This window comes from Vitis vinifera, chromosome 7, assembly GCF_030704535.1.
Source record: "Vitis vinifera cultivar Pinot Noir 40024 chromosome 7, ASM3070453v1".
NCBI lineage: Eukaryota > Viridiplantae > Streptophyta > Magnoliopsida > Vitales > Vitaceae > Vitis > Vitis vinifera.
In genome coordinates, this window is record NC_081811.1 from 11,324,281 (window position 1) to 11,348,605 (window position 24,325).

Consider the following 24,325-nt stretch of genomic DNA (forward strand, 5'->3'; position numbering starts at 1 on the left):
ATTGGTCAACATTTTAAAATGCATGCAGCAATTTTATGGACAATGAATGATTTTCCTGTGTATGAGATGTGATCCGGTTAGAGTACCAAAGGTTACTTGGTGTTGAGGAAATTTAAATAGTTTGCACGTGAGTTGTCCTAGTCTTTAGTGTGTTTGCTTACTTAGTCATAGGAGTTTGTTTTTAACGTGGGATAGTGCCTATTTTCGTGTTGTTTTCAGTTATGTATTAGCCTATTTACAGGTTGTTTGTTTATCAATAAAATGTGCAGAAATCATATCCTTTGCTTACCATTGTTAAAGTGAAAAATGTTGTGTTTGTTGTTTGTTTATATCAGTGGCATCAGAGTAGGGTTCCGGGGAGAGTAAAAGTGAAATTAATGGCTTCTGAAAGTTTTGTATAGCCCGCCATTCCACGCTTTGATGGTCACTATGACCATTGGAGCATGCTGATGGAGAACTTCTTGAGGTCCAAAGAATATTGGACGGTTGTTGTTTTCGGAGTAGCAGAACCAATAGAAGGTGTTGTGCTGATAGATGCACAAAAGACAAAGTTTGAAGTGCTAAAGTTAAAGGACCTTAAAACAAAGAATTATCTTTTCCAAGCTATTGATCGTTCAATCTGGGAAACCATTCTTTGCAAGGACATCGCCAAACAAATTTGGGATTCCATGAAGAAGAAGTACCAAGGTACAACAAGAGCTAAGAGGCAACAGGTTCAAGCACTTCATTTAGAGTTCGGAATGCTTCGAATGAAGTCAGGAGAATCAGTTACAGACTATTTTTCAAGAACGATGACAATCGTTAACAAGATGTGGATCCATAGCGACAAGACAAAGGATGTTCTCATTGTTGAGAAGATTCTTCGATCCTTAACACCAAAATTTAATTTTGTTTTTTGTTCTATAGAAGAAGCTAATGATGTTGGTTTACTGTCAATTGATGAATTACAAAGTTCTTTGTTGGTTCATGAGCAAAAAATTAACCAACAGTAAAAAGAAGAACAAGCATTGAAGGCCTTATCAGAAAATCATTTTACACCCAGTAGAGCTGATAGAGGACGAGGAAGAGGTAGAGATCGTGGTAGAGGAGGCAGAAATAACAATGATCGTGGGAACCAACAACAAAATCATCGTCATCAAGAGAGTCAATTTCAAGGAAGAGGTAAAGGATGTGGAGGCCACCACTCAACATCTTACAGATCAAAGTCAACAAACAAGTCCAATGTTGAATGTTACAGATGTCATAGGTATGGCCATTATAAATCAGAATGTCAAACTGATTTGAATAAACAAAGTGGACATCAAACTAACTTTGCAGAAAAGGAAGAAGAGGTGTCTCTTTTGATGGTATGTCACGCGAATGAAGAAGCTCAACAAAACATGTGGTATTTAGATCCTGGCTGCAGCAACCACATGTGTGGAGAAAAGAAGGCATTCTCTGACTTGGATGAGTCATTTCGCAGCTCTGTTAAGTTTGGTGACAACTCCACAATTTCTGTTATGGGAAAAGAAAATGTAACAATCCAAACCAAAGGAAATTCCACTCACACTATTGCTAATGCTTTTTTTTTGTGCTAGATTTAAAGACCAATTTGCTTAGTGTGGGTTAATTACAAGAAAAAGGATATGAGATTTTTATCAAAGATGGAGTATGTCAAATTCAAGATGCAAAGTTGGGCTTAATTGCTCAAGTTAACATGACGGCGAATCGTATGTTCCCACTTTATCTCCACAACACTGCTCGCTTCTTAGCAAAATTAAAAGATGAGGCATGACTATGGCATTTTCGCTATGGGTATCTGAATTTTGGCGGATTAAAAACACTACAACAAAAGAACATGGTGACGGGGCTTCCTCAAATTACAGTTTCTTCTCAATTTTGTGAAGAATACGTTGTTAGCAAACAACATCATAATCAATTCCCACAAGGAAAATCTTGGAGAGCGAAAAAGGAGTTGAAGCTTGTTCATTCTGACATTTGTGGGCCAATAATACCAAATTCTAATGGAGGTAAAAGATATATAATTACCTTCATTGATGATTATAATCGTAAGATATGGGTTTATTTTTTGCAAGAAAAATATGAAGCCTTTGTAGCTTTTAAAAGCTATAAAGCACTTGTTGAGAAAGAAGTTGGCAACCTAATAAAAGTTCTTCGCACGGATCGCGGTGGAGAATGTAACTCACATGAATTTGCAAATTTTTGTGAGAACCATGGAATCAGGAAATAACTTACAACAACTTATACACCCTAATAGAATGGTGTATGCGAGAGGAAGAACCACACTATTATGAATATGGTGCGAAGCCTTTTGACAACAAGTGGCATTCCAAAAAGTTTCTAGCCTAAAGCAGTTAATTGGAGCATTCATATATTGAATAGAAGTCCCACACTTGTTGTTCAAAATATGACACCGGAAGAAGCATGGAGTGGAAGGAAACCTGTTGTAGATCATTTTTGGATTTTTGGGTGTATTGCCTATGCCCATATTCCAGATGAAAAGAGAAGGAAGCTAGATAACAAGGGAGAAAAATGCATTTTTCTTGGTGTTAGTGATAAGTCAAAAGCTTATAAACTATACAATCCTAGCACCATGAAAATTGTCATAAGTCGTGATGTGGTATTTGATGAAAAAGACACCTGGTCATGGAAACAAAATGGTGTTAAAGAAAATATTCCAGTAGATTTTGATGATGATGAGAAAGGGCAGCAACCTATGGAGAATGAGCAAGAAGAGGAAGTCACTCAAAATGTTCCAATAGCTGATCAAAGCCCACTTGCAGCTGAGTCACAAAGGCCTCAACGTGTTAAAAAAAGACCAGCATGGATGACTAATTATGAGGTAACTGGAGTTGATCAAGGTGATGACCCACTTACATATTTTGCTCTGTTTTTAGATTGTGATCCTACCATTTTTGAAGCGACTGTCAAAGAACCTAAATGGAGAAAGACTATGGATGCTGAAATTACAACCATTGAAAGAAATGATACATGGGAGCTATGTGATCTTCCAAAATGGCAAAGACAATTGGTGTAAAGTGGGTTTATAAGACAAAGTTAAAGGAGAATGGCGAGGTTGACAAACACAAGGCACGCTTGGTAGCTAAGGGCTACAAGCAGGAGTTTGGTATTGATTATAAAGAAGTCTTTGCTCCGGTTGCAAGGCATGATACAATCAGATTGGTGATTGCAATGGCAGCTCAAAACTCATGGCTTATCTTCCAATTGGATGTGAAATCAGCATTCCTCCATGGAGATTTGAAGGAAGAGGTATTTATCGATCAACCTTCTGCTTATGCAAAACTTGGCAATGAACATAAAGTGTATAAGTTAAAGAAAGCTCTATATTGATTAAAACAAGCTCCACGGGCTTGGTATAATCGTATAAAAACTTATTTTTTGAAGGAAGGATTTCAAAAATGTCCTTATGAACATACGCTTTTTATAAAGATTGGAGATGGAGAAATTTCAAAAAGGTTCTTATGAACATACACTTTTTATAAAGATTGGAGATGGAGGAAAAATGCTCATTGTTTGCTTATATATATAGATGATTTAATCTACATAGGAAATAATATAGCCATGTTAGAAAGTTTTAAGAAATCCATGATGGCTGAATTTGAGATGTCTGATCTTGGCATGATGCATTATTTTCTTGGCATTGAAGTGATGTAGTCTTCTATTGGAATTTTTATTTCTCAAAAGAAGTATGTGGGATAAATCTTGGACAGGTTTCAGATGAAGGATTGTAATCCTGTAAATACTCCATCTGAGTTTGGTATGAAGTTAAACAAAGATAATGGAGGAAATAAGGTTGATGACACTCTTTACAAACAAATAGTGGGGAGTTTAATGTATTTGACGACAACAAGACCTAATCTAATGCATGATGTAAGTGTGATTAGCATATACATGGAATGTCTTACAAAGATTCATCTTTTGGCTGCAAAAAGAATTTTTCGGTACTTGCAAGGTACTAAGGAGTTTGGGCTGTTCTACAAGAATGAAGAAAAGTCAGATTTGTTTGGCTTTACAAATAGTGATTATGCAGGAGATCTAGATGATCGAAAAACACATCTGGGTACGTTTTCATGATGGGGATTGGAGCTGTTTCATGGTCATCAAAGAAGCAACCTATTGTCACATTATCATCCACTAAAGCTGAATTTGTTGCTGCAACAGCTTGTGCTTGTCAAGCTATTTGGTTAAAGAAAATCCTTAAAGAGCTACATTTCAAAGAGGAGGGACCTACTCAGATTTATTGTGACAACAGGTCAACAATAAAGCTTTCAAAAAATCCAATTTTACATGGTCGAAGCAAACATATAGATGTGAAGTATCATTTCTTGAGGGATCTCACGAATAATGGAGTCATTAATCTTATCTACTGCAGAAGTGAAGATCAGATCGCTAATATTCTAACCAAGTCTCTCAAGTTTCCTACATTTTAGAAGTTTAGGAAGCTACTTGGTGTTTGTACTTCAAATATTTGAATTTGAGGGATGAAGCTTCAAAGTTTATCTCTTATTAAACTAGATGTTATGTCTGGAACATCAGCTTAAGGGAGGGATTGTTGAGGAAATTTAAATAATTTGCATGTGAGTTGTCCTAGTCTTTAGTGTGTTTGTTTACTTAGTCATAGGAGTTTGTTTTTAACGTGGGATAGTGCCTATTTTCATGTTGCCTTTAGTTATGTATTAGCTTATTTACAGGCTGTTTGTTTATCAATAAAATGTGCAGAAAGCATATCCTTTGCTTACCATTGTTAAAGTGAAAAACGTTGTGTTTGTTGTTTGTTAATATCACATGGCTTGCCCTATTTGCAATGTTGACACGTCATCTCAATCATTGAGAATCAAAATATGTTATATGGGTCATCATCGTTATATGCCAACTAATCATCCTTGGCCTAAAAGTAGATTGCATGATGGTAAATTGGAAATGAATCCAGTACCCCAAATTTTTTATGGTGATGACACATTGGAGCAATTAAAAAATGTTGATCATGTTATTTTGGATAAGAATCCAAACAAAAAAGATAAGAAAAGGAAGCGAATACCTAGTGAATTAAATTAGACAAAGAGAAATGTATTTTTTTTTAATTGGAATATTGGTCAAAATTAAGTATAAGACATATTCTTGATGTCATGCATATTGAGAAAAATGTGTGTGACAATGTGATGGGGACATTATTGAATATTGAAGGGAAGACAAAGGACACATATAAAACTCGATTAGATTTACATGACATGAACATAAGAAAAGAGTTTCATTTAGTGTTACATGGTAACAAATACTTGAAGCCTCATGCATGCTAACATTAACATTAGTGGAAAGAAGAGAATTTTGTGTTTTTTTGAAATCAATCAAGTTTCCTAATAGATATGTTGCATATATTTCAAAGCGTGTAAACATAGAAGATTGAAAGATATTAGGTCTCAAAAGTCATGATTGCCATGTCTTGCTCCAACGACTTCTTCCAATTGGTATTCGTAAATTTCTAAGGAAGGATATTAGTACAACACTTAAACTCTCATGTTTTTTCCAAAAGTTATGTTCAAAATCATTAAGGATACAAGATTTGGAAATATTAGAACATGATATTGTGTTGATTCTTTGTAAGCTTGAGATGATCTTTCCACCTTCTTTTTTTGATATTATGGTACATTTACTCGTGCATTTACCACATGAGGCAAAACTTGTTGGACCTGTTGGACTTAGATGGATGTATCCTATTGAAAGGTAATATTTATAAACTTTATATTGAATTTTAAAAATCAATTTCTTCAACAATTTGAACAATGTTTCAATGACCTTTGTTTTTATTCAGGATTTTAGCGACTTATAAGAGTTATGTTAGAAATAAGGCTTATCCAGAAGGTTCAATAGCAGAGGCTTATATTGTGAATGAGTCATTAAAATTTTGTTCTCAATATCTTCTTGGAATTGAGACTAAATTTGATCGACCAGATCGAAATGTTGATGATTTGAATGATCAATCAAATGAGTTTTCCATTTTTTTCTCAAAGAGCTCACCAATTTGGAAGTTAATAGCAACTTGAGTTCTCTCGTGCAAAAATAGAGAAGCTCACTGGTATATTTTGAACAACTATCAAGAATTGCAACCATACTTATAATAAGACGTAGGATTATTTTTGCAATCATTTATAATTATTTATGACTCAATAGCTAATGTATTGTACTAGCATAAGTTTCTACAACTAGTGAACACATGGAGCAGCTGGAAAAGGAAACCAATGATAATTTATTTCAAAGGCAAAAACAATTATTCCCAAAGTGGTTTTCGAATCATGTATGTATATCTAAAGACATTTTTTTTTTCTCTTAAACAAATTTAATTAGAATGATATTATTAATTACATATCTTCTCAATTATGCAGATGAAAATATTACGCCATCAAGGATCACCAGAAGCTACTGATGAGTTGTATTCATTAGCCTCTGGACTTGATCATAGAGTATCTTTATGTCATAGTTGTGTGGTAAATGGAATTCGATTTCACACTAAAGATCGAGATGATTGACACACAACTCAAAATAGTGGTGTTCTTGTATCGGGTGACCATTATGATATGATTGATTTCTATGGTGTGTTACTGAATGGTGTTGTGTTAGATTATATCTTCAACAGCCAAGTTGTTCTATTCAAGTGTGAATGGTTTGATACTGATCCTAAGAAAAAAAAAATGGCAAGATGATGGTGTTTTTAGGTGCATTAATGTGGATAATAAGTGGTATGAAGAAGATCCTTATGTTCTTGCAAGCTAAGCATAACAGGTCTTTTACATAGATGGTCCAAAGTTAGGATCAAGTTGGAAAGTGGTGCAAAAAGTACTTCATAGACACATATTTGATGTCCCAAAGCAAACTACAACAAATGATAATGAAAATGATAACCAGGATCCAACAATAGAAGAAGCAATTAAATCATCATTGTTTCATCTTCTTCATAGACTATTGTAGTGGGGATAGTGAAAACAATGATGAAGAAGATCATGATAGTGATAATGATAGTTTGTTGGCTCTTGATTATCATTTTCACTATCATTCGTTGTAGTTTGGTCTGGGACATCAAATATGTGTCTATGAAGTACTTTTTGCACCACTTTCCAACTTGATTCTAACTTTGGATCATTTACGTAAAAGGCTTGTTGTGCTTGGCTTGCAAGAACATAAGGATCTTCTTCATACCACTTATTATCCACATTAATGCACCTAAGAACACCATCATATTGCAATCTCTTTTTCTTAGGATCAGTATCAAACCATTCACACTTGAATAGAACAACTTGGTTGTTGAAGATATAATCTAACACAACAACATTCGGTAACACACCATAGAAATCAATCATATCCTCATAATGGTCACCCGATACAAGAACACCACTATTTTGAGTTGTGTGTCGATCATCTATATCTTTAGTGTGAAATCAAATTCCATTTACCACACAACTATGATATAAAGATACTCTATGATCAGGTCCAGAGGCTAATGAATACAACTCATTAGTAGCTTCTAGTGATCCTTGATGGTGTAATATTTTCATTTGTAATTGAGAAGATATGTAATTAATAATATCATTCTAATTAATTTTTTTTAAGAGAAAAAATGTCATTAGATATACATACACGATTTGCAAACCACTTTGGGAATAATTGTTTTTGCCTTTGAAATAAATTATCATTGGTTTCCTTTTCCAGCTGCTCCATGTGTTCACTAGTTGTACAAACTTATGCTAGTACAATACATTAGCTATTGAGTCATAAATAATTATAAATGGTTGCAAAAATAATTTTACGTCTTACTATAAATATGGTTGTAGTTCTTGATGGTTGTTCAAGATATACCAATAAGCTTTCTCTATTTCTGCACGAGAGAACTCAAGTTGCTAGTAACTTCCAAATGGGCGAGTTCTTTGAGAAAAAAAAAAAACTCATTTGACTGATCATTCAAATCATCAACATTTCGATCTGGTCGATTAAATTTAGTCTTAATTCCAAGAAGATATTGAGAACAAAATGTTAATGACTCATTCACAATACAAGCCTATATTATTGAACCTTCTGGGTAAGCCTTATTTCTTACATAACTCTTATAAGTCCCTAAAATCCTAAATAAAAACAAAGGTCATTGAAACATTGTTCAAATTGTTAAAGAAATTAATTTTTAAAATTGAATATAAAGTTTATAAATATTACCTTTCAATAGGATACATCTGATTACTACTCAAAAAGTGCTATTTGATAGCTTGTAATTAACTCTTTTAAACACTTTTGAGTAGTAGTTATTGCCTTTTAACCCAATTAACATGTTAAGGACCCTTGCAATCAATTCTAATCAAATTGTGTTAAGTTTTGGTGTTTTGATAGCTTTTTGATCACCAAAGCAATCCAAGAATGAGGGAGAGCTGTATATAGTTCATGGCAAAGCTTTTGGAAGCTCAAATTCATGAAGAAACAAGCTTTGGAGCTTCATAGCCCTTTGCCAAAGTCGTTCAAAGTATGCAAGGAAAGAACAACGGAGAGAGGAAAAACAGAGTGAAGAAAACAGAGGACAGCAGCTGCAGTCTTCTTTCACACTTTTGGAGCACTTCTAGAAGTCCATTTTCTACATGCTATATACCATTTCAAAGCTCAGGAAGTCAAGAATCCAATGCTTCAAACGGTGTGCGATTCAGAATTGAAATGAAGGAGTTACAGCCATTGGAAGTCGATCACTCCAAGCTAAAGGAAGAATTTTGACAGCGCTGCGAAATCACCCTTTTGTTGCGAAATGATTTCGCAGCCTTTTTGTACAGTGCTGTGGATTTCCCCCTAAAGTTTCCCGTCACGTTGGAAGCCGAACACCGCAAGCTGAAAGACCACTTCGCAGCGTTACGAAGTCAGCCGTTTGCTGCGAAGAGATTTCGCAGCCCTTTTTGTGCGTCTACGAAATCTCGCAGACCTCGTTTTCACCTGCGAAATGGTCCTTAGTGCTTCCCGATATTTGTGCACCGACTCTTTTAGATATTTTCTTCAGATATTTTTGTATAAATTTCCATTCTTCTCCTTGTAATCCACCAACCATAAGATTTCTTAGTTAGGAAGGTTGGAAAAACATCTCTATATATATTCCCTTGCATCCATTGTAAAAAAAGATCGATCAATATATAGATATATCATATATAGAATCAACGAACAGAGCACTTGCTCTGTTTTTCATATATATTCTTGTTTTCTCGTTAGTTTTCTTTCTAGCCAACCAAAATCTGAAGATTTTTCCTCAGAGGATGAGAGGCTAAGCTTTTTGTCTCTTGGAGTAAGGAAAGCCGGGTAGGTTTCCACATGTATAATTTGGAAGTTTTGTTGTTTTAGTTTTTAATGAAGAGAAAGTGTAACCCGTTAATGGTTTTTATCTTTTTAGTTAACTTAAAACGCCTTTAAATCACCTAGGCTAACACTTGATAAGGCAAGTGATCTCCGTCCATGGAGATGCACTAGTTTACCCCTTGCGAGCCTTTGGGAGGTGACTTGAAGGTAGGATTTTCTAGAATAGCCAACACTTGGTAAGCTTTTGGATTCCAAGGAGACATCCATTAGTTATCTCTTGCGAGCTTTTGACGGGTAATCCAAGGTTAAAGATCACCTTGAATGGCAAGTGCTAGGTGAGAGGTATGAGCCATTGCAAGGTGCATCAGTGAGAGGGATTTAGTGTTTGAACCCATTAATGGGAAGCATTTGTACAACACCGGTTGGAGAAGGAACTATATGTTAATTCTCTAATGCGAGGAAAAGAAACAAGTGACCGGAACTCTCCTTTTTGTATGAGGAATCTTAACCTAGTGATCTGAAACTCCAAGAAACATTTTTCTTTGTAAGTAAAATCAGTTACTATTTTTGGTTAGCTTAAAACCAATCCTTTTTCATTCAAACATCTTTATGTTTTCTTTTAAAGCTAACCTTGAAATGAAAAGGCACCAATTCAACTTTGAATTAATATCATTTGCAAAGTGAAAACCCATCCCAGTGAACGATCCTAGAGCCACTATGCTATAGTAGCTTTGTCTTTGCTACCCTAGTATATGGTGTAATAGGTTATAAATTTTGTTGATTACTCCCTCAATCAAGGAGCACCAGTTGGACACGAATCAGCTGAGACACCAATTGGGCACGAATCAAATGGATGAATCAAAGGTCATTGAAACATTGTTCAAATTGTTAAAGAAATTAATTTTTAAAATTGAATATAAAGTTTATAAATATTACCTTTCAATAGGATACATCCATCTAAGTCCAATAAGTCCAACAAGTTTTGCCTCATGTGGTAAATGCACGAGTAAATGTACCATAATATAAAAAAAAAGAAGGTAGAAAGATTTTCTCAAGCTTACAAAGAATCAACACAATATCATGTTCTAATATTTCCAAATCTTGTATCCTCAATGATTTTGCACATAACTTTTGGAAAAAAACATGAGAGTTCTGTAAGTGTTATACTAATATCCTTCCTTAGAAATTTACAAATACCAATTGGGAGAAGTCGTTGGAGCAACACATGGAAATCATGACTTTTGAGACCTAATATCTTTCCATCTTTTATGTTTACGCGCTTTGAAATATTTGCGGCATATCTATCAGGAAACTTGGTTGATTTCAAAAAAGCACAAAATTCTCTTCTTTCCACTAATGTTAATGTTAGCATGCATGAGGCTTCAAGTATTTGTTACCATGTAACACTAAATGCAACTCCTTTCTTATGTTCATGTCTTGTAAATCTAATCGAGTTTTATATGTGTCCTTTGTCTTCCCTTCAATAGTCAATAGTGTCCCCATCACATTGTCACACACATTTTTCTCAATATGCATAACATCAAGAATATGTCTTATACTTAATTTTAACCAATATTCCAATTAAAAAAAATATACTTCTCTTCGTCTAATTTAATTCACTAGGAATTTGCTTCATTTTCTTATATTTTTTTGTCTGGATTCTTATCCAAAATAACATGATCAACATTTTCTAATTACTCCAATATGTCATCACCAGAAAAACTTTGGGGTGCTGGATTCATTTCCAACTTACCATCATGCAATCTACTTTTAGGCCAAGGATGATTAGTTGGCATATAATGATGATGACCCATATAACATATTTTGATTCTCAATTATTGAGATGACGTGTCAACATTGCAAATAGGGCAAGCCATGTAACCTTTGGTACTCTAACCGGATCACATGCCATATGTAGGAAAATCATTTATTGTCCATAAAATTGCTGCACGCATTTTAAAATGTTGACCAATAGAGACATCATAAGTCTCTATGCCATCATGCCATAACTCTTTGAGTTCATAAATTAATGGGCGTAAGTAAAGATCAATTTCTCTTCCAAGAGAATGTGGACCCGGAATCAAAAGTGACATCATTAAGAATGCTTCTTTTATGCATTTCCAAGGAGGCAAGTTATATGGCACCAGTATAATAGGCCACATACTATATGAGTGACTCATGTTACCAAATGGATTAAAACCATCTGATGAAAGACCTAACCTCACATTTTGTGATTCACTACTAAAAGAGGGGTACATTCTATCAAACAACTTCCATGCTTCAGCATCAACCGGATGCCTTAGTACACCATCATCTACTCGCTTTTCTTAATGCCACCTCATATAACTTATTGTATGCCTTGACATAAATAGTCTTTGTAATCTTGGTTTAAGAGGAAAAAATCGCAAGGTTTTATGTGGGATCTTCTTGCCTTTACCATCATTAATCTTATATCGATCCTCATCACATATAGGACATTTATCTACAAATTCATTTTCTTTCCAAAACAATGCATAATCAAACTTGCAAGAATGAATTTTTCATACCCTAAACCCAAATCCCGTAACATCTTCTTAGCATCATATGTACATGATGGAAGATTTGTACCTTCAGGAAATGTCTCACTTAACAATTCAAGTAACATATCAAATGATTTATTACTCCAATGGTTAAGAACCTTTAGATGCATCAATTTAACAATGAAAGTCAAAGATGACAATTTAGATCCCGTAAACAACTTTTTTTCCGGTTTCACCTAACAACTCATCAAAATGTTTGGTCTCTACATTAGTTGTCTCAGATGTAGCATCTCTATTTGGTATTGGTCACAAACATCACTCAAAAGTTCAATCATTTCATCACCGTTGTCAACATAATCATTAATAGTAAAAGTTTCATGATGATCTAACCTATTAGTACCACTCATATCCTTTCTTTCATTGTAATCAACACACTTTTTCTCCATGAAAAATCCATCTTTGATATGTTGTGCCTATTCCGTATTTATATAAGTGGGTTTCAATGTCATATATGGATTTCCAAAATGCATTCTGACAATGTTTACATGGACAATGAGTCTTTCCATTTTGATCCACATGATTTTTTGCAACCTGAAGAAATGTTTTAACACCAATTGCATATTTATCTGACAATCTATCGCAAAGATTCATCCAACTTTTATCCATTAGTAAAACCTGTATGATGCAACTTTTATTCAAATATTTTTTAAATTGTAAAAGCATATAAAATATAATATTAAAGTAATATTAACCTTAAATAGTTAAGTGACTAATTGAATGTCTATAGTAAACAAAATGAGATTAGTAGCATTTTTTTAGAATTATTAAAAGGAATGAAAATTTAATTTTCATAATTTTTAAGTAATCTATTAGACTTTGTTCAAAAGGTTTTGAAATGTCTAAACTATGTCATCAATCTATGTTATAATATACACATATATCTTGAATTCATAAGTAGGAAATATATCTATGAATTATTTTCTCATAACATTCAATTCATAAATAAAAAATAAAAAATAAGGAATAAAAGGTAAATTTTTGTCAAGCCCAAATTATAGGAGTATTAAAATGCCAAACAAGCTGGTGATAAATTAATTTTTATTCAATAAATAACTTTTTATTTATGCCAATAAATAATAATTAAATAGTTTTTGTATTGTAATTTGATACAAATAAGCTATTTGAAAAAGTGAAGTTTTTTCCTCAAATCTACAATTTTGAAAATTAGTGTCAATATTTAATATAAATGTCAAAATAATATAGTTGAGGTAAAAATGATACAAAATTTTATTTTACTCCAATCTTAAAATATGAATTTCATCATTTACTACTTTATAACTAAATATAAATATTTTATATTTTACTTGACGATTGGCTCAATATCCAAGATAAATAAATTAACTTACATAAAAGGATAGCTAGTCCTGGTTGATCATATATTTTGACCTACTGATGTTTCCATATGCATATCTCAAACAACCCTATTCATTATTTACACTTTTAACTTTATTCATTCTTTACACTTATTACCAATTCTAATGGAAAATTGGTTTAATGTTTTAAATCATTTACGAAGTGGGTTTCTAAATATACTTATATATTGAACTGTAACTACAATAATAAAAGAACAAAACTTTTTATTTTTCATTTCATCTATAACCATAGAAAGAAAATATATCACACAAATGATATTAATTTAATTTTCTTTATTTCATTTTTTCTAATTGAATTCCTTTAAAAGAATAATATATAAATTTGTGTGTCTATAATAACTTTAATGATAGATATTATGATGTATAATCAAGATCTCACTCTCTTAAATATTGGTTAGGGTTGAATAATTGGTGGTAAGTTGATAACAACATTTATGAATTCATTAATAATAGGCCACAAACAACTCCTATTACATAACTCAAAACACGACAAAGTATCCATTTAAGAAAAGGTAAAATCAAAAGCTCATAGAATATTTTTCTATATCTAATTAATTAATAAGCAAGAAATCCTAAAAATAAATAAAATAAAAATATAAAGTGGTGATAACGTACTTGATTTGCTTTTTCTCCAATGTTGTAGAGCACCAAGGGACCACGACAACAAACGAGCAACATAAGTAGTCCACGGTCAGCAGCAACAACAATCCACAGTCAGCAGCAACAGTAGTCCATGGTCAGCAAAAACAGTAGTTGATGACAATCCGTGGTGATGGACAATGAATATGGTGATGGGTTTGAAATAATGGAGATGCTATTTAAGGAGAAGTAGGATGATAAATTTTTGTGGAGAGTTTAGGAAATTTTTTTAATCTGATTTCTTTTTTTATTTTTGTTTCCATTCAATATTTTACAATATTACTTACCAATTCTTTAAATATTTACAAATTCTGAAGTAAAAAATTTTGGGATAGTTTTTAATTTTTAATTTTTATTATTTTCAAAATTTTGAAGATTACTTCATAAATACTTAATTAAATATTATTTAATTTTAAATAAGATAAATATAAAGAAATCAATTTCTTCTAGTTTTATAGATATCTAGTGTTTTATATAAGAAGTAAAAATGTCATAAAAGATTAATTATTTAAAATTTTGATAATTGGTTCAAAGTTTCCAAGTATAAAACAACAAGTTTTGGGACAAGTTTTTATTCTTTTAAACAAATTTCAAGATTACTTAAAAAATACTTGATTAAATATTTTATATTTTAAATAAGATAAATATAAAGAAACCAATCTTTTTTGGTCTTATAAATATATGGTGTTTTAAAAAGAAAAAAAATGTTATAATAGATTATATTTAGAATTATAATAATTACTAATATAATTTATGAAAATATACATTTTTTCTTTGAAGTGATCCATAGCCATTGTATATCTCTAAAAACAAATTAAGAAGAAAAATAACAAAAAAAAAAGAAAAAAGAAGAAGAATCGAAGTAAATTATTATTAAAATGTTAATTATTATATAATAAATTCATACACATATTAAAGTAAAATATAATATTATTAAAAAAGTAGGATTTTTATTTATTTATTTGTCTTGTACATTTACAATTAGGATTAAATTTTATTTTTTTGTTTGATGAAGACTTATACTATGGTTCCCACACATTCAAAATTTGGATTTATTTTTATGCATGGTTGTACATGATAAATCTATTTTTATATTTTGTATGATCAATATAATCCAAATTCGATTTTTTTAACATATATATATATATATATATATATATATAGATATATAAAGTAAAAGTTAAAAACAAAATAAATGATTTCAATTTGAAATTTTTATTTCTTTTATAATTATATATTATTTTATTATTAATTATTAAGGATAGTTTAAAGTATTGACATTAAAATCAAATACTTCTAGATAAAGGCATAATGTCATTTTATGGGATGTACAAGATTATGTAAATAATAGATACTTATACTATTATAGAATTAACTAAAAATTTTATAAAAGTGTTTATAAAGGATTAATTTTTAAAAATATAAATTTATTGTCTTATATAGTTAACATTAGAATTTTTTTTCTAAAGAATAACCATAAGAAATATATATAAAAATTAAGGAAATGAGACGATTTTATAGAAAAGATGAGATTGGTAAAACATTATATTGTTAAATTATTAAAAGAGAAATGAGTTTTTATTTTTTATTTATTTTTTATTTTTTTTATCAACTTTAAGTCATATATAAATTTTTATATTTCTTTTTAAAAAATCAATTAGAAAATTGAGAAAAAAAAAAAGAAGAATTGAAATAAATTATTATTAAAATGTCATTATCTTATAAATTCATATATGAATTATAATTAAATATAATATTATGAAAAAATTAATGTAAGTTACTAATAAAATTAGAGTTTGGATTCATTTTTCCACTTTATTATGAAGAAGACTCAGTTTTATGGTTGTCATACCTCCTTTTATATTTTTGTATAAGCAATTTAATCCAAATTTGACTTTTATAGATATATAAAATAAAAATTTATATACAAAATAAGTTATTTTAATGTAATATTTTTTAATTTGTTTTATACTTTAATTTAGAATATTAACATTGAAATCAAGTGAGATGATTTTATGGGAACAATAAAATTAGGTAAGTAATGAATGTTTATACAATTAACTAAAATTATTTTATTTGTACAATCACAATTTGGATTGATTTTTACATGTAAATAACATAAGGAAGACTAATAAAATTAGGGTTCTCACATGGTAACTAAATTTTTATTTTTGCATAATATAATCAATTTAATCCTAATTCCTAATTGAACATTTTTAGATATATAAAATATCAAGTTATATACATGGAAATGAATCTCAATGTATTTTTATTTTATTTTATTATATATTATTAAGGATAGTTCAAATTATTTACATTAAAATGAAATTAATATTTAGAGAAAAAGAAAATAAGTTATTTTTTATGAAGTATAAGATTAGAAGAATAATAGATGGTTATATTATAATAGAATTTACAAAAAAATTTATTATCTTATAAATTCATTAAGAAAATAAAATATTACAAAAATAAAATAGATTATGATTAGAATTTTACTATATTATACATTCTATATTAATCTTTGTGCTTTTATACTCAAGAACAAGAAGAAAGACTAATAATATTATGGTCCAAACATTGTAAACCATTTTTTTAAAAATAAAATAAAATTAGGTAATCAATTTAATTCATATTAAATTCTTTTATATATAATTTCAAGTTATATACTAAATAAAATAATATTTTTATTAAACAAATATTACATTTAACATAGCATGAGTATGATATCCAGAATTGAAGATTTCAACATTAGCTAAAATTTTTTAAAATTCTTATTTTACTACACATAGTATTAAAATTTAAATATTATTACATATTGATATAAATGACAATATCACATTATTTCTAAATAATATTTACTTTCTTTAATAATAATTGTGTTGTTTGATGAATATTAAAGTATCATGAAACTTTCTCAAAAAACAAATAAATCATGTTAAGTATTCAATAGTATAAATAAATTGAAAAAATGATAAATTCATTTTGAAAAAGGAAAATGCATTTTAATGGGGATGAAATAGTTTTCTCTCCAATATTAAGTTTTTACAATAAAACAATTTTCTCCCCAATAATTTCTTTGTTCCTTCATCTAGTGGTATTAGGACAATATTTTTGTCTCCCATTGTTAATATTTTTCTCTCCAAATATATTTTACAACAACATAATTTTATTACCCATTATTTACCTTTTGGGATGATGCTAGGTTTTTGTCTCCCAATATATTTTGCACCATGAAATATTTTGTTGTTAAAAATTATGATGTTGTCACAAATAATTTGGCCTCATTTCACATTCAATTAAAACTTTAGACAAATTTTTGTAACAAACTCAAATTTTGTCTCCCAATATCATCTTCAGAGATGAAACTATATTCATGGCCAAAAAATTTGTGGCAGAAGGTGAAATTTCTTGTAGTGCCATTTTTTTTTTTTTAGTTTTGTGACTTCTCTCTTTTTATTTTAATCTACAGGGGGTATGTAACGCCCAAGCATTTTCTTTTAAGGGTAATTTAGGAAATTGTTATTAATAATTAAATTAGTTAATTAATTAATTTAATTAAAAAAAAAGAAGAGGGGTAAAAGAGTAATTTTACGAATAAATACCCTAGGTATAAATTAGAAATTTTATTCTTTCCCTTCTTTTCTGAATAGAGTTCCTGTTCGCAGAATTCCAGAGAACGTAAGGTTGGAGTCAGATTTCAAGGTTGAAGAACAGATCTCTATAGGTAAGATTCTAACCCCTAGTTTAATATTTTAGATTCATTGATTAATTTCAAGCACATTAGATATATTTTTTGGAAAACCCCAAATCTAGATTAGGGTTAGATTATTATTATTTTTTTAATTCGTTTTAATATCAAATAGTGAAAATTTAATATTTTGATTTTAGTATTGGAAGTTGGGAGATCTTAAGTTTTATTAGATGAAAAAAAAAAAAAAAATTCTTGGAAGGTTTTGATTTTAGGTTAGGGTTAATTTTATTATAAAAAAAAAAAGAAAAAAAAAAAAGAAAAAGGGCGTACGTATAGCGTGCTACTGGAAGCATGGAACAAAAAAAAAAAGAAAAAAAAAAAAAGAAAAAAGAAACAAAAGGTGCGTGTGCCAGGAAGCCCCTTATATATATATATTAATGGATCATGATTGGCAATGGAAAAAAAAAAAAAATTTGCTTTTTGGTTTGGTGTACCCGAGGTTGAGTGGTTTGGAATTGGTTAATTAAATAATAATATTTAGTTTTAGATTTATAATTAAGATAATAGTAATAATAGATTTAGCAATATATATATATATAGAATTTTATAATGACATAAAATTGTAATTTAATTAAATTAGTAATGTGTTATTAGAAACAAATTGGGAATTTATTAGTTTTATTTAAATAAGGAATAGATTAGTTAAATTATAAATAAATAGTAATAATTGTTTCTCTTATGTTATATTAGGTGAAGAGTAGATTATATTTTTTTTTCAGAATTATTCTTCTCCCAAGCTTTCAAGGACTTCTTTTGAGGTAAGGGAAGTTAATGTAATATTTATAAAATTAAATTATTTCATATGTTATTTTGAATTGTGGAAAATAAAATGATATTTTGTTACCATGCATGGATCAAATTGTTTTGCACTAAATGTTATGTTGGAATATTTTGTTTTATTTATGACACAAAATATGGAGATATTATGTTGTGTAAATTTGAATACTTGAACAAAAACATCACTCTGGTTTATTTGGCCCTTGTCAACGGGACATAATAGTTGACTATTCGGCCATGTCAACGGGATATAATAGTTGACCTTTACATTTCATGGTGGGAATGTAATTGATTTGGACCCCAACCTCTAGGGGTTTGGTTAGAGGTTACTAGTACTAGTAGTGTTTGGTTCCGTCCACCAGGAATAATTTGAGGCTAGCCACCCATTTGAAAAGTCCCACCTAACTGGGCATTTGATATTGGTTAACCAGAGTAATGAAACTTGAATGAATTTGATTGAATCTTATGTGAAAGTGTTTGAATTTGATATGAAAATGGTTGGTTGAAATTTGAATGTATTGGTATTTTTGAAACTCTGATATTTGATGAGAAAAAAAAAATGATATCTCCTATTTGAAATGAAAATATTTGATCCATGAATTGCATTAATATTCCTTATTGGGCTGTGAGCTCATTCCCAATTGTTGAAAATTTTTCAGGTACTCTTAGTTCGGGTGAGGAGTGATGGCTAGGCTGAGGAATGGTCATCATTAGGATTTGACTTAGGATTTTATGTTGGATTTTGTTTAACTATTAGTTATGTTATTTTGGATCATTTGGTATTTGGAAGTTATTTGGAAATTGAATTTTGAGGATTTTAGATTTTGTTTCCGCTACTCTGAGCAGGTATTTGGTAATTGGTAACATCCAGTTACAATATGACTGTTTGGGTCAGATTATACTTTAAGCCTTCGGGTTTGAGGTGTGAAATGACCGTCACGCCCTTGGAGTGGGTCTTGGGGTGTGACAGAGTGGTATCAGAGCACTAGGTTGTGATCTTGATGGGAACTTGTTTAGTGTACCTTTGGGAATAGATGAGTGACGTATTAGTTTAAGTTTTAACTTCATCTAGTCTGATTCCTTTTATTCCTTACAATTCTGATTTACTTATTTGACTTTTTAGTGACTAATTTAGTTACACCTATTGCTTTATAGGACACCATGCCACCAAGGAGACCTGCATCTTCCCAAAACAGTGAAGCTAATGATGATGTACCTCCAGTTGAGGGTTTGCCTCCCGTGAGTGCAGAAGGGATCTATAGGTATCTTGGGACACTAGCTGGGTTAGTTGAACGCCAAGCTCGAGCTGTTGGGACTAATGTTCAGGGACAGTCTTCATCTTCTAGGGGTAGCTCTTTTGATGACTTCAAGAAATTGGGTCCTCCTTACTTTTCTGGTGCTACAGATCCCACAGAGGCAGAGGCTTGGATCCTTAAGATGGAGAAATTCTTTGGTGTCATAGATTGCTCTGAGGAGCAAAAAGCCTCTTATGCAGCTTTTATGTTAGATAAAGAGGCAGATCATTGGTGGCGTATGACTAGGAGACTTTTGGAGGATCAGGGACCCATAACATGGAGACAATTTAGGGAGGCTTTCTACAAGAAGTATTTCCCTGACAGTGTTAGGCGGCAGAAGGTGGGAGAGTTTATTCGTTTGGAACAGGGGGATATGACTGTGGCTCAGTATGAGGCCAAATTTATAGAGTTATCATGTTTTTCCCCACAGTTGATTGCTATAGAGGAGGAAAAGGCATTAAAGTTTCAGGATGGATTGAAGCCTTATTTGAAGAACAAGATATCTATTCTGAAGCTTGGTGTCTATTCAGAGGTTGTTGACAGAGCCCTTATAGCAGAGAAAGATAATGAGGAGCTTCATCAGTATAGGGAACAGCAAAGGAAGCGAAATAGGAGTGATGGTGCTCATGGTAATCAAGCACAGCGAAGGTCTACATCAGGAAGAAATCAGAACAAAGGGAAAGCAGCGCAAAATTTAGATGGGGCTTGTCCTACTTGTGGTAAGAAGCATGGGGGTAGGCCATGCTATAGAGAGACTGGAGCTTGCTTTGGTTGTGGGAAACAAGGACATTTGATCAGAGATTGTCCAGAGAATAGGAAGTTCATCACTGGGAAGCCTAAAGAGGAAAATAAGGAGGATAAACAGAAACCCAAAGCCCAAGGACGGGTGTTTGCTATGACTCATCGAGATGCTCAGGCCACTTCTGATGTGGTGACAGGTACTCTCCGAATCTACACCTTATTTGCTAGAGTCTTGATTGATCCTGGATCAACACACTCTTTTGTTTCAGTATCTTTTGCTGGTTTGTTGGGTTTGCCTGTTGCTAGCATGGACTTTGATTTGATTGTTGCTACTCCTGTGGGAGATTCTGTTGTGGCCAGTAGAATGCTTAGAAATTGTATTGTGATGATTGGTTATAGGGAAATGCCAGTTGACTTAGTACTCCTTGACCTTCAGGATTTTGATGTAATTTTGGGGATGGATTGGTTAGCTTCCTACCATGCCTCTGTTGACTGTTTTGAGAAAAAGGGTGACGTTTAGTATTCCTGGTCAGCCTAAGTTTAGCTTTGAAGGAAAGCATGTGGACAGACCACTGCGTATGATCTCAGCCTTGCGAGCTAGTAGCTTGCTCAAGAAGGGTTGCCAAGGATTTTTGGCTAGTGTGATGAGTAATGAAAGTGATTTGAAGTTGGAAGACATACCCATTGTAAGGAAGTATCCTGATGTCTTTCCAGAGGATTTGCCTGGTTTGCCACCAGAAAGAGAGGTGGAGTTCACCATCGATCTGGTACCAGGAACAGGTCCTATGTCTAAGGCCCCATACAGGATGACACTTGTGGAGCTTAAGGAGTTGAAAGTTCAGCTTCAGGAGTTATTAGACAAGGGTTTTATCAGGCCTAGTGTTTCACCTTGGGGAGCTCCTGTTCTATTTGTGAAAAAGAAGGATGGCTCAATGAGACTTTGCATTGACTATAGGGAGTTGAATAAGGTGACAGTGAGGAATAAGTATCCCCTTCCTCGGATTGATGATTTGTTTGATCAGCTACAAGGTGCTTGTGTGTTCTCTAAAATAAATCTTCGATCGGGTTATCACCAGTTGAGGGTTAGAGGGGAAGATGTACCCAAGACTGCTTTTCGAACTAGGTATGGGCACTATGAGTTTCTTGTTATGCCTTTTGGTTTGACTAATGCACCTACTGCTTTTATGGACTTGATGAATAGGGTATTCAAACCCTATTTAGATCAGTTTGTGGTGGTTTTTATAGATGACATCTTGGTATACTCAAGAAGTAGAGAAGAGCATGAGGGTCATTTGAGTATTGTATTATAGACCCTTAGAGATGAGCAATTGTATGCTAAACTGAAGAAGTGTGAGTTTTGGTTAGACCGAATTTCTTTCCTTAGGCATGTGGTAAGCAATGATGGCATCTCAGTTGACCCTGGCATGGTAGATGCTGTAGCTAATTGGAGAAGACCTAGTACTGTGACTGAGATTCGAAGTTTCTTGGGACTTGTTGGTTACTATAGGCGGTTTATAGAAGGGTTCTCTAAGATTGCCCTACCTTTAACTAAGTTGACACAGAAGGGAGTTAAGTTTGAATGGTCTGATGATTGTGAATGTAGCTTCCAAGAGTTGAAGAATAGATTAGTGTCAGCTCCTATTTTGACTATCCCTTCAGGTTCAGGAGGATTTGTGGTGTATAGTGATGCCTCTCATCAGGGTTTGGGTTGTGTTCTTATGCAGCATGGGAGAGTTGTAGCTTATGCTTCTAGACAGTTGAAGCCTTATGAAAGGAATTACCCTACTCATGATTTGGAGTTAGCTGCTGTGGTTTTTGTACTTAAGATTTGGAGACATTTTCTTTTTGGTGAAACTTGTGAGATATTCACAGATCATAAGAGTTTGAAGTATCTATTTTCCCAAAAAGAGTTGAACATGAGACAGAGAAGATGGATAGAACTACTTAAGGACTATGATTGTGTTATTCAGTATCATCTTGGGAAGGTGAATGTTGTAGCTGATGCCTTGAGTAGGAAGTCAGTTGGTTCTCTAGCAGCTATTAGAGGTTTTCAAAGGCAGTTACTTGAAGAGTTGAGGAGTTTACAAGTCCACTTTCGAGTTATGGGCTTAGGAGCACTTGTAGCAAATTTCAGAGTATAACCAGACTTAGTTGGGAGAATTAAGACCCTACAAAAGAATGATTCCCAATTAGTGCAAGTTATGGAGGTAGTTAAGAAGGGCAGTAAACCTGATTTTGTTTTGTCAGATGATGAGATCTTGAGATTTGGGACTAGACTTTGTGTCCCAAATGATGAAGACTTAAAGAGGGAGCTTTTAGAGGAAGCTCATTGTTCCAAGTTTGCAATCTACCCAGGAGGGACAAAGATGTACAAGGATTTGAGGCAAAACTATTGGTGGTCAGGTATGAAGCGTGATATTGCACAATTTGTGGCTCAGTGTTTAGTGTGTCAACAAGTGAAGGCTGAACATCAGCGACCAGCAGGGTCTTTGCAGCCACTTGCTATTCCTGAGTGGAAGTGGGAGCATATTACCATGGATTTTGTGATAGGATTGCCAAGAACCTTAGGGGGTAATAATGCTATTTGGGTGATTGTTGATCGGTTGACAAAGTCTGCTCACTTTTTGCCTATGAAAGTCAACTTTTCTTTAGATCGTTTAGCTTCTTTTTATGTGAAGGAGATTGTGAGAATGCATGGAGTACCAGTTTCTATAGTGTCTGACAGAGATCCTCGTTTCACTTCTAGATTCTGGCATAGTCTACAAAAAGCTTTGGGCACTAAGTTGAGTTTTAGTACTGCTTTCCATCCTCAAACTGATGGCCAATCAGAAAGGGTAATTCAGGTTTTGGAAGACTTATTGAGAGCTTGTATTTTGGACCTGCAAGGTAATTGGGATGATCATTTACCTTTAGTAGAGTTTGCCTATAACAATAGTTTTCAAGCTAGCATTGGGATGGCACCTTTTGAGGCATTGTATGGTAGGAAATGTCGATCTCCTATCTGTTGGAATGATGTTGGAGAAAGGAAAATTTTGGGGCCTGAACTTGTGCAGTTGACTGTTGAAAAAGTTGCTTTGATTAAAGAAAGATTAAAAGCAGCTCAAAGTAGACATAAGAGTTATGCTGATCAGCGTAGGCGAGATTTGGAGTTTGAGGTGGGTGATCATGTGTTCTTGAAAGTTTCACCTATGAAGTCTGTGATGAGATTTGGGAGAAAAGGAAAACTTAGTCCTCGTTTTGTGGGTCCGTTTGAAATATTAGAAAGAGTAGGCACTTTGGCATATAAAGTTGCCTTGCCCCCAAGTCTATCTAAGATTCATAATGTTTTCCATGTTTCAACCTTGAGGAAGTATATTTATGATCCCTCTCATGTTGTGGAGTTGGAGCCTATTCAAATTTCTGAGGACTTGAACTATGAAGAGGTACCCGTTCAAATTGTGGATGTGATGGATAAGGTACTGCGACATGCTATTGTCAAATTGGTAAAGGTTCAATGGAGCAACCATAGTGTTCGTGAAGCTACTTGGGAGTTAGAAGAAGAGATGAGAGAAAAACATCCTCAATTATTTCAAGACTCAGGTATGTCAAGTTTAGAGGACTAAACTTTTGTTAAGGAGGGGAGGATGTAACGCCCAAACATTTTCTTTTAAGGGTAATTTAGGAAATTGTTATTAATAATTAAATTAGTTAATTAATTAATTTAATTAAAAAAAAAGAAGAGGGGTAAAAGAGTAATTTTACGAATAAATACCCTAAGTATAAATTAGAAATTTTATTATTTCCCTTCTTTTCTGAATAGAGTTCCTGTTCGCAGAATTCCAGAGAACGTAAGGTTGGAGT

The 24,325-nt window shown here is 32.4% G+C and overlaps 1 pseudogene; it reads left to right on the top strand.

The window, feature by feature from the left end:
- The first annotated feature begins 449 nt into the window (after nt 1–449).
- LOC132254007 (uncharacterized) lies at nt 450–24,111 on the top strand (annotated as a pseudogene).
- Nucleotides 24,112–24,325: the final 214 nt, after the last annotated feature.